The 12,996-nt window shown below is 34.5% G+C and overlaps 1 long non-coding RNA gene and 1 pseudogene across 1 annotated transcript; both read left to right on the top strand.

The window, feature by feature from the left end:
• Positions 1-8,904: 8,904 nt before the first annotated feature.
• LOC110891188 lies at positions 8,905-12,077 on the top strand. Its single transcript, XR_002565100.2, has 6 exons — positions 8,905-9,116; positions 9,319-9,390; positions 11,119-11,306; positions 11,404-11,554; positions 11,883-11,945; positions 12,037-12,077. It is a non-coding gene; the product is annotated as an uncharacterized LOC110891188 (long non-coding RNA).
• A 26-nt stretch (positions 12,078-12,103) lies between these two features.
• Positions 12,104-12,996, top strand: LOC110888858 (annotated as a pseudogene).

Below are 12,996 nucleotides of genomic sequence, written 5' to 3'. Positions count from 1 at the left end.
TCTTTTGTTAAATTTTCATTTTCATGATAACAAAAGCTTGTGAAAAAGTGTAGCATCATCTAGTTCTATCTTATAAGGTTTCTATCCAGATTGAGATGACAAATAATATGAGAGTTTAAGGTAAGAGTGACTTTGTTTTAACCATGCAAACCTCACAACTATCATAATGCAGCTTTTATATTGATACTAAATTCTGAATAATCTACAGAATATATAAGGTATCATAAAGCCCAATTATAAAACACTTTATTATGGTTCTTATAGTCTTAACATAAAATTTTGCCACTAACTCTCATATTAATTATTTGTTTTTTTTTTTGAACAGCAAATTTCAATTACATTCATCACCAAGCATTTGTCCAGTACATATTGGCTAGTTAGGTACTAGACAAAACCTTTACATAATCACCAAAAGTAAAGACAGAAAACTTATAGCTGGAATTATTTGTTGATTTCTGATAAGGAAACACATAGAACTGGAGTCAACCGGTCATGTGTTGGTTAGAATATTACCGTTAGCAGACTTAAATATCATAAATATCTTACTACTTATCTTAGCCAGTTGTTCCATTGAATTATGGATAGTCTCGATGCTCATGCCTAGTTTAATGGCATAAACCTGCTATGAGACTTTCCTTTGAAGAAACTTATAGCTGGAAGTAGTGCTTTTAGACTATCTCTTAATCTTAAAAGTCTCCTCCTTTTAGGTTTAGTGGCGGTGAGATGAACATCTAGTTTTCCAGTTTCATGCATTCCTTTTCCTGTACATATGCTGCTAATCAACGCACTCATTTTCCTTTGGTACTCTTGAGTGTTATAGTTGATTCCTAAGGCAACTTATGGTATTAGTGGAAAAGTTATATGTAATACACCGGAAAAGTGTACTGATTTTCATGTGTAAACCTTTAAATTATGGGTCATGGTATTGTACATTACGATGTATTCACATATGCCACTAACTTTATAATAAGAATCTAGAGTAATGCATGTGTCTTAGGAGTTATTTTGATTCTTCCAAAGAAAACAAAATAGTCTTCGGAAATTTATAATCTAGAATAGCTCACATGACAGCAATAATTTAAGTGAGTTCTTGATTATCATAAGAAATATAATGTTTGACTTATCCCACTAGTCATGCTCTAATTTTCTTCTGTAATACTATTATCAGAAAAGAGTAGTAGGGTTGTCATATCTTAAGAGATAATCAACAATCCAATAAAAGCAAATTTTGTAGAAACTCTTTAGTAAGCAAAGCATTTTAGGTTTTGAAATTAGAGTGGATGAAATAGACGAGATACAAACTTAAGAAGAAGCTTAGAGTGATTTACATTATGGGGTAATCAAGTAAGGCATACACAGATTATTATATTGAAGATATAGTCTACTATAACACCAAAATAACAGACTAACTTAAGATTCTACCTGAATTTTGGCTTCGTTTTGGCTTTGACCAAAATTCTGACACATTATGAATATACATAAATAACAGATTGTCTTGATGTTCTACATAAATTTGGCTTCGCTTTGGCTTTGACCAAAATTTATGCATTATGAACATACATAACAAACTGACTTATTGTTCTACATGAACTTTGGCTTCGCTTTGGCTTTGACCAAAATTCATGTATTATGAACATACGTAAATAAAAGCCAACTTAATGTTCTGCCTGAACTTTGGCTTCGCTTTGGCTTTGACCAAATTTCAGGCATAACGAACGATATAAATAATAGACCGTCTTTAGTGATCTGCATGAACTCTGGCTTCGCTTTGGCTATGACCAAAATTCATATATAATGAACACACATAAATATAGACTGTCTCAATGTTCTACATGAACTTTGGCTTCGTTTTGGCTTTGACCAAAATTCATGTATCATGATGAACATACATAAATAATAAGGTAAAACACATAAATATAACATAACACCTTTGGGCAAAAAATGAAATATTTATGTACATTATACTAATAATTTATTATGTGTATCATCAAACAATTAGTTATTGGGTTCATTATCCAACAATACAAATAATAACATAAAATGTCATAAATTAAAGTTGGGTCATTCGCAAGTTATGGAAATACGAAACCAAATAAATAAGGCTTTCAAAAGTTAACATAAGGCATGCGAATTTGTACAAACGTTATGCGAAAATTTATGCAGAAATAATTTATATAAAATATCACATACGGAAGCTTAACATATAATTCATGACCATGAATAAGACTGAACATCAACAAAAATATTTGTCTCTAATATAAAAACCTGATGATAAATTATTAGTCCCTGACAATAATTAAGTGGATTTATGGAAGGTCTAAATCCATATATAATGACAGTGTTATGGAAATCAAAATTATGCATAAAAATTGATTTCTTACATCCTGGTGAATGATCAATTTTCTACATTCATTAGAAGTTTAGTAAATTTTGGGAATCTAAATTATAATCCACATAAAAGTATAATTTATTAAAATCTAAATACATAAAATGAAGTTCTAGAAAATGGATTGCAACACGTAATAAACAAAATTGGATTCCATATCCATATAAATTCCATTAACCATTTCAGAGCGTCAATTTTAAGAATTGTAAAAGTCAGGCATTAATTTCAATGGCACTAAAATATTCATAATCCCTTAAGTTCTTATCCACCGAATTAACAAATATCAAAACTAATTTTTTTTTTTGTGATTCAATATATAATTCAGTTCAAAACCAAAATACAAATCTTCAAAAATCAACAGGAACTCGAGTCGTCTTTTGTAATTTTCATCAAATATTTAAATTCCAATTTCTAGAAACCTCAAATCAAGTTTGATAATTAGATTGATATAATCAACATTGCTCTGATACCACATGTTGATTATATCTATAAACATGGGTCAAAATATAGAACCTAATCATGTTTATTCAATAATAACGTAAATATAGATACCAAGTTAGAGACACTTACTTGTGGGAGTGGTACTTATTGTAAATTTGAGGTTATGTCATATTGGTAATGTTACCAAATGATCCGTAAGGCCACATCAACGGGTTATTTCTAACATATGCTTCTGCAGTAAGCTCACTCTATCACTTATGCTCTATAAAGGGCATGTGGGCACAAAATAAGTTAGCAACATACTATTGTGAACACTGTGAATTTATTATTTTCTTGACTTAAACACAACCATACATGATAACCAGAAGTTGCCTTTGTCCATGCAGGTTTACATTTTAGATTTAACAGATCCTTTTGCATGGACCTGTTCAAGATGTGATGCCTAACCAAGGTATTTGTTGGTGTGGTACTTATTGTAAATTTGAACACAGTGTTCACATCAATGCTCATGTTTCATGTTATCTTAAATCAGGGATTCGAAGTTATAGAGCTCATTGTTGATGTTCAGAACTGCTTGTAGGTACAGGTGTTTTGTTCTGATTTAGTGGTATTGGCTTGAAATGGTTCCTTCATTATGTCGTAATCTTTCCTGGATCTCGTACTTGTATATACTATATACTGACTAAATACTTAATTACTGATTGCAGGCATTTGTTGGGGTTGCGGATGATCTGGATGCTATGTTATCGCATTTAGAGGCACTCAAGAAACCTGGTATTAATTCAACTGTTGCCTGTTTATTTCTTGATCAATGTAGTATGGTCTTTTATATAAAATAATACATACGTTCAAAACGACAAAACCTCGAGTTCATGTTTGAGTAACATATATTTGGTCACAGTATATAGAACTGGACTGCAGACATATTCTGGAAGCAGCTTGACTTTGATTACCGTGGTTGCACAGACGGCAAGGTGCATGTGGCATAATTTTGCGTTTCGTGTTTGCACGTGTGATATGGTTATCATATCTTTGGTTCCAATGTTTCAGGTGCATGATGGATTTTTTAATGCTTACAATAATACAATTATGCGTTCGAGAATTCATGATGGTGTCAGTAGAGCAAAAAAGGCATATGAAGATCTCAAGATTATGGTGACTGGGCATTGAATGGGAGGTGCTATGGCGGCTTGTTGTAGATTGGATCTTGCGGTAACTATGATAATTCCATCTCTTAATATTTATCTTTTGCATCAATATTAACCAATTATTTACCTTTCTACAGCTTATTTATGGATCAAAGAATGTCCAAGTTCGACCTTTGGCATGCCAAGAATAGACAATGTTGTTTTTGCATCGTATTATAGCCAAGTTGTAACAAATACGTTTAGAGTAACACATGGACACGACCTCGTCCCGCATCTGCCTCCTTATTATCATCATTTCCCACAGAAGACATATCATCACTTCCCAGCAGAGGTAATCTTGCTTGACTTTCTTGACATTTAGCATTTGTTTGTCGAAACGGTTCGCGTCGAAACGGTACGAAACTCGTCCCGACCCGAAACACGTCTCGTGCGGAAACTCATGTCGGCCCAAAACCCGTTGCGATCCGAAACCCGTCCCGTCCAGAAACCCGTGTCGGCCCGAAACCCGACCCGAACCGACCCGGTTCCGATCCAAAACCTGCGTCGTGCCGAACCCGTCTAGGCTCAAAACTCAATTTGAACTGAACCCATTCCCATCCAAAACCCGTTTCGTGCCGTAACCCGTCTGGTGCGGATACTTGTGCTGGTTCGAATCCCAGTTTGATCTGAAACCTGCCCCGTTTCTTTAAGACACTAACCCACATCGACCCATTTCTTTAATGTTGTCGACCCGCTTTGACTCGAAAATAACAAGATGGAATTTCAAGTGACCTATTGTGACCCATTAGTTAAAATATCTTACCCAAATCAACACATATAATTTTAAAAGCAACCTAAACAGACCCAATTGGAAGTCTTTGGGTTAAGATTGCCCCTCTACATACACATTCCAGTTATTTTTCTCCTTTTGACCTATCCTCCATTCGAGTACGTTGGGATTTCAATCCGATCACGGGGATGATAACAACAATCACACTAACCCCTTCTTGATGACAATCTCAAAAATGAAAAATGAATTGGAAGAAAATGATTGGCAATGTAATCAACAAGAGCAGTCTCCCATGCCGGTCTTTAACGAATCCGATTCGAAATACAAGTCTCATATAAAGGGTTCTGTTTTTGTTAGTTTATATAGGTACCTAGAAAATCGCAGTAATTTTAAAAAACATATTGTTGCATTATTGTCTGCTATTATATTTTTTTAAGCTAAAGTTTTCATCTATTTATATCGCATCATTGCATGCTATTAGTTTTTATTTATCTAAATTTTCCATTTGTTTATGTTTTATTTTGTGACATATGTAAAGATGTTTAAAGGAGTTCCTTTAAAAGGAGCTTGCAAAAAGGCTTTTTGGGTAAGGGTGCATCCATTTAACGCGGTTTCGAAGAATCCATGAAAATCTAGGGGCTGACGCAGGTTGAAAACTGGGCCCTTTAAGGGTAGAGAGGCGAAATGGAAGGTCTATGCGAATTTGGGGATTGTAAGTTAAGAGCGTATGTCCATGGTTGCAAAAATCGCGACTAGCCGGCGATTAATCGCCGACTAGTCGCTAGTCGCCCATCAACTGAGTAATTTTCAGCTAATCAGTAAAAAAAATCGCTAGTTGGCCTAGTCGGCCCTAGTCGGCCCTAATCGCTACTAGTCGGTCGGGAAAAATCGGAAAAAATCGGGAAAAAACAAAAAAAAAATCAGAAAAAACAAAAAAAATCGGAAAAAATCTGAAAAAATCGGAAAAAACACATATTCCAGCCAAAACCTCCCAGATTCCAGTCAAAACTTGTCCACTTAAAAAAATTACATAGAAAAATATATGTATATATGTATAAAAACTTAAAATTATACATAAAAAGTCTGATCCGAGTAATCAGGATTAATCCCGAGTAATCCCGAGTAGTCGCTAGTCCCTACCTCACCGACCCGCTAGCGACTAGCGAGTTCTCCAACCTTGCCTTTGACTGATGCACATATACGGTATATCAAACTTTACGTTTCATCACAATAATTTACAAAGTATTGTTCTTAAAAAAATAAATTAAAAACATTTAATAAATTTGTGTATTCACTGTCTAAATCCATGAGCCTGTGCTCAATAGTGTTGCATTCTGGAATTAAGGGCAGATTCTACCACCAACAAGCCTGAAGGCATGTTTAAGGTATGTATGATGTTATTAATCCAGGTGACAAGCTAGTGTTATGATATCTTTTGTGTTGTAGGACAGAGTTATCAAATGAGCTATATGGATCATTCTAGCAATCATCTCAAGCTAGGACAAAAGGACCTTGAGGAATTGAGATGAGTGTGTTCAACTTTCAACACGACCAAAGCCATTGGTATTTATTGTTATGTTATAATGTCTATGTAAGTATGTACCATTATAATAAAATATTCCACACATATTCGCTCTGCTTAAACAAATAATGTTTTTGTTTAAAATGCAAAGAAATGAAAATGCTTATGCCCAGCCATTTGTAAGTTTATTTGGGTAAATCTAAATATGAACGCTTTTGATGAAACATTCCTCACGTTTTGGTAGGTTTTAAACAAATAATGTTTTTGTTTAGAATACAAAGATAAAATACTTGTGTCATTATACCATAAATACGCCCGTCCACCAGACCGGTATAAAACTAGTTAGTTTATGACAATAAATACACTCCGCCTTGTCGGAGACATCAGAATCAGTATAATGCTGCCACCATGAAGATCTTTTTTTCAACAAACAGACTCTGAAGGAGCCGTGGGTGGACATGGGAGTTTTCCATCTTTTTTCAGTTTTTGTTTCTTCTTTGAAACCATCTCATTTTCAGAAACTAACTCACAATCTGAATTAGTTTCATTAAGATTCTCCATTGGAATAGGTAACTGTACAAGAAAACACATAACAATTCAACAATCAAATCTGGAACAAAAAAAATCAGTAGATCTAATACATAATGAAAACTAACATCCAATATCTAAAGTCTATATTGATGAAAAACAATTTAAATTGTTAAATATTACCTTTTGAAGATCTGACGAAGATGTGAACTCAAAAAGCAAACAATATCCAAGTATCTACAAATCGATTACCATGTAGAGGTTAGATACACATCTCAAACGATCTAGTATATTATATATATACATCTCAAAACATCCGAAAGTTAATGGTTAGATACAGGATTTATAGATGAGAAAGTCGAACCTTTTGTCACCGGAGACACCGAGACAGATGACGACGGAGAGGACGCCGGATCGGAGAGGGTCGATGTCGCAAGGAAGAGGGAGCGGCGCTGAAGTTTGAGATCCAAAGAGAAACCCTAGTTTTTCTAAGTGTGAATGCGCGTGGTGTGGTGTAATTGTTTTGTTATTGAGTTTTTGAAGTGTTATTTACTTACTGAACAAAAAAAATCTATGATATATTAAAATATATCTATTTTGTTATTTTTTAAGATTTCAGATTCGGATAATCCGAATATCCGAAAATCTGTAAAACTAACATCCGAATCCGAACCCGAATTTTCGGATTAGGATATCCGAAATTTCAGATATTTCGGATACGGGTTTTCGGATATTTCAGATTCGGTTTCGGATTCAGATTTTTTTGAACCCCCCTACATGTTATTGACTTCCTTTCAAATAATTTCTGTTGACATGAAGTCTTTTGCCTTTCATGGGGAGTAACTAAAAGTTGTAGGCAATTCTTTTGTTTTTAAATGCGATCTTGGGTTCGTTTTTATTAAAGTTTGAAAGTGTAATTTTAGCTAATATTCTACTTCTTGTGGCTATATCATATGCTAGGAGAAAAAAGAGTACAAAGACACGCAGTATATCAAATGACTATATAAAGAAAAATTCAAAACACTATGAACAATAAACACGTTACAATCAAACATGGATTGAGGCAGTCCACAATAGAAGACATTGTTTCAAACGCTCCCCATCTGTTCTTCTATGAAATCATTTCCATCAAATGTTTTATAAAAAAACAAATAGAGTCCAACTGATCCTTGATTTCAGCTCTCAGATGATATAACTGTAAATGGCATGTCCCTTCGAAGAAACCTGTTGACTAGAGAGTAGTTAGGAACCATCCTGAAAAAGGTTGATCTTCAGATATTGTGTCCACTGATTTCATAACATTAGAATTTCTACTTCTTTTTGTGTAGATGAATCTTGAAGACTTTTCCTGTTGCAAAGTTAACTCTATCTCTCCTTCCTATTTGGTAATTCTTTACATTGGCATCTCTATTATAAGTTCACGCATTGTAATTTTTTATTTGAAGGCTTTATAAACTTTTCATTGCTACCAAGATTTGTCGCTTTTGATCTCTTCATTGATCTTGTTACACAATAAGTTTATTTATCAATACTAGTAGGTGTGTCCCCAATAGTATTTGTAAGGTTTAAGGTAGCAGTTTCTCTTAATTCATCATGCACAGCATCATCAGAAACAGAAACCTGAAAAAAAAATATGACATCCTAAGAAAAGACAAGCTATATTCCCACTAGCAAAAACATTTGTTGCTAGAGCATAAACAACAAAACTCATTCAAACTAAAAGCTGATTAGAGGCACTACTAGAAAAGTAGCCAATTTACTACGGAATTTTGCTACGAAAAAAAATGCGTCACAAATTTTGACAAAATTGTGACGCATTTATAACGACAAAAAAAACCCTAATTTTTTAAACAAATTTGCTACACAATAGTGACAAACGCTAATAACACATAATTCTGTCATAATTTTGTTATAAAATGTGTTACAATTATTTTGAAAGTGCAGCCACACATTTTTTTTTTTTTTAGATATTTTCACATTTCATATATATGATATTTCGAGCAGATGATAAAACCGTCCAACACATCACCGTCCATATTTCTTAACATCAATAAAAGAATTTATTCAACACCTTCTCATATAACCGTCCAAGTGTCCAACACCATACATAAAAGATTTTATTCAACACCTCAACGTTCTCAGATCTAAACCCTACTCCGCCTACTTCGATCGCACCGCCACCATACAACCACCGTCCAACACATCACCAAAGCCTCCTCCGACCAACTCCTCAGCAAATTCGCCGAATAGACCTGGTCGGAAAATCCTCCCGCCGATTCACTTTCCAGCTCTGCTCCTCGATCATCCGCCCGTTCTCACAGGGTATCATTTCACTTTTTCATGTTTTCTTCATCATTTTCTCTTAAACTGCGTTTAAATTTCACTTATCGATGTTTTAATTCTTTATATTGAGTGAATCTGCATTTAAGTTTCACATAGAGATGTTTTTCTTCATCATTTTGAGTTAAGTTTCACTAACCGACGTTTTTTCCATTACTGTTTGTTAATCCATTGTAAACGGAAGTCGTTGCTGGTTCCTGTAGCAACGAGAGATCTATCGTGAAGGAAGAGTTCGTGTTTTGGAACAATCGAGAAGGTACGTTGTGTAAATCGATTGAGCTTTATGTGAATTCAGTTTTTGCTCGTTTGTGCGCGCGTGTTTGATTTACTGTTTCGAGACTGTAAATGAATTAAATTATGTTTGAATTTGTCAATTGCTGTGGTGTTTGTGTTTGAGTTAGGGTTAGGGTTTATTGATATGATTGTACATTGATAACATAACTGTAATTGTATATGTATTGCCATAATAATAGTTCGTATATGTATTGCGATAATAATAGACTGATTAATTAACCTATATTTTCATAGCAAAATAGGAAAACAGGAGGTTGAGAAATTTTATTTACGTTTATTTACGTTTTCGCGCACGATTACGGTTCGAGTTAACGGATTCCGCACGTTAAATCGAAGTCATCGCAGATCTAGTGATCGTTTACGATCCGATCCTGAACTCACAAGTGGTATCAGAGCTACGGATGCTCTGCTCGTAATCGTGATTGAAATCGGACGAGTTTCGGTGAAATCGGATGTGTTTCGGTTGATTTTCGATGTATTTCGAACAAGTTTCTATCAGATTTGATTTGTTTCGTTTCGGATGCTCTGCTCGTAATCGTGATTTGAATATCGTTCATTTCGTCTATTTCGGTTTAATTCGGTGTGAGTATCAAACTGTTTGAACAAGTGTTCGTTGTTTTCAGACATGTTTCAGTGAATGATAAACTGTTTTCACGAATAATATCACATATAATCAACAAAAAGTAAGAAAATGCATTTTGAAAAAGATGAAAACAGTAGTTCTTGATTAAGGTTGTTTGTCATTTTGAAAAAGATGAAAACAGTAGTTCTGGAATCTGAGTTTCACTAATCTAATTCCATGCTGTAGTTGAAGGTTGTTTGTGATTAAGAATTAGTTGCAGGTATAAATCAAAGAAAGTATATGATGATGGTGATTCGTTTTAGCTGTGGTTGAGTGAAAGTTTAGTTGCTGGCTGGGTTTTCATTTAGTGATTGAGTGTTTGCGAATCTGGAATAGCGGCTGGGTTTGAATAGACAATTGTGGCTGATAATCAATCTAATCATATATAACTTCATATCTGATTCAAAGTTTAAAAAAATCTGAAACAATGTTCGATTGCCGATTGGTCATATGTTGTTAAATGTTAATTTGATTTAGTGATTTTCGGACTAATTCGATCGTATTTCAGTTAGTTTCAGATCGTTTTGAATATATCGGACATATTACATCGATTGTCTGATTGTTTCAGTGTGATTTCGACGAATTCCGGATTGTTTCGGTCAAATTTCGGACAAAAATTTTGAAACGGTTTCGGTGTGTTCTTTGAAAATCTTGGTATGATTCGACTGAGTTTTGTTTTGGTTTTAGTGATATTTTGAAAGGTTCGAACAGTTTTCATCAATTTTGGATGAATTTCGGTATGACAGTTGTGAATTTCGACTAAAGTTTTGATTATTTCGGACAATTTCAGTTGATTTTAGACAAGTTTTAGTGTGTCGTATGTGTATCTTAAACTGATTTGATGCGATTCGATGATATGTGTATTGTTGTGAGTTAGATCCGTATCAAAAAAGAGAAATTGTGGTTAGAATTGATAGTTATTTGGATTTTTGGTCGAGGAAATAACAGATTAATATATTGTATTATAGAAGAGATTCTGAAAAGCCAGTTACCGTTGAGTATCACTACCACTGTCCTTTCACATTCATCGAGTACAACTCATAATTGCATTATTTTATTATATTTTAGGGTGGCTACTTGGAGGTGATGCATGATCTTCACGGGTCAGACTTCACTGAGGTTCCAGATGACCCTGAGGTGTGGGATCGTGTGCAGGCAGGAGGTCGCAGGATTTGGGTCAGATTAATATATTATATTTCTACCCTGTAGGATCCTGAGGGTCTGTTTCCATGTATTCTTGGTCATGAGGCTGCTGGGTATGTATCTGCTTTCATCCAACTATAACGTTGTTTTCCTTTTTGTTATTGTTTCAAGGGCATAAGCTGAAATTACTGTATGATGTAATAATGACAGGATTGTTGAGAGTGTTGGTGAAGGGGTGACCGAAGTTTGAAACGATAAAGACCGCCAATCTGCAACTCAACTTTTGGTGGAGGGTCCTTGCATATTCGTTGGTCCTATTGAAAGGGCTAGTCAAGAAACTCTAGAGGCTTTTTATCGACAAGTATGTATCAAATTGACTTCTCTATTCGATTTCCTGGATATAATAATATATTAGTTATGATTTTTGTTAGAATATATCGTAATTGTCTCCACATAGACTATATTATAATATATGGTTTATTGTAATTCTCTAGGAGATAATAATTTTTTAGTGTACAATTCCATTTTTAAATAACCGGAAAATTTACAGTAGAATGATAGGCAAATGGGCAACAAGTTACGCTGCAACCCCCAATTTTGAATAGCAAATCCAATCCTACCGAAAACATTTAAACTCACTTTTGTATATGTTATTTGAGGTGTTAATAATTTGTCTATATTTTAATTAGGCACAGGATTCGTACTATAGTGGGAAACCCTTGATCGTTGACGACATGTTTGATAGAGTAGAGGTAATCTTGAACCTTGTTTTCAATTGCTGGCTTGCTGCTATGAATCTTCATATGAGTCGCTGATTTGAGAAAGTGAAATGAAATGAAACAGTTACAGTTACGGTGGTATGGATCAACGTATGTCGTCAGGTAATTTTTATTTCCATTTTTAATCTGTTATGTATTATGTTTCATGATTTGTGAACTTAGTCGAAAAAAGAGCAGGGGCGGACCAAGCTATATAGTCAGGGGTGGCTGCCCCCTTGAGAAAAATTAGGGGAGCCACGGGAGTTGGTGTCATGATGAATGATAAAAAGAGTCGTTTTTCAGTCGGGGGAACTCCAATTTATCATTTCACGGGAACCTCTACTTTTAGTCAATACACGGTTGTGCATGATGAAAGTGTCACCAAGATTGATCCTAAAGCTCATTTGGAGAAAGTTTGCCTTCTTGGCTGTGGTGTCCCTACTGGTATATTTTTCTTCACTTCAGCATATTGTTGTTATATTCAAAAGCTAGTTGTGTGGTTCTAATTTTTGTCTTCAGGTCTTGGTGCGGTTTGGAACACAGCAAAAGTTGAAGCAGGATAAATGTTTGCTATTTTCGGTCTTGGAACTGTTGGTCTTGCAGTAAGTTTGTATATAAAGATGATTTATCTTTTACTTGTCATAAATACGAATGTTTCTTTTAAAACTGTATAAACTCGAATACCATTTGATAGGTAGCAGAGGGTGCGAAAGCAGCAGGTGCTACACGTATAATTGGGATAGATATTAACAGAAAGTTTGATCGAGGTATGCATTAGTTACATTTTTTCTCTTTTTTATGGCACATGATAAAAACAGATGGTAGGCTTAATAACATTTTCTTTTATCAATTATGAATTGCAGCAAAAGACTTTGGTGTGACTGAGTTTGTGAATCCAAAAGACCACGACAAACCGACCCAACAAGTTCTTGTTGATATGACAGATGGAGGTGTCGATTATAGTTTTGAGTGTATTGGTAATGTTTCCATTATGAGGGCTGCTTTGGAGTTGTCTTCTAGGACGCGTTAGATATCATTTGGTTAT

Source organism: Helianthus annuus, chromosome 11 (assembly GCF_002127325.2).
Source record: "Helianthus annuus cultivar XRQ/B chromosome 11, HanXRQr2.0-SUNRISE, whole genome shotgun sequence".
NCBI classification, from domain to species: domain Eukaryota; kingdom Viridiplantae; phylum Streptophyta; class Magnoliopsida; order Asterales; family Asteraceae; genus Helianthus; species Helianthus annuus.
Note: the sequence above shows the minus strand (reverse complement) of the source record. Positions and strands in the feature narration are given on the sequence as shown.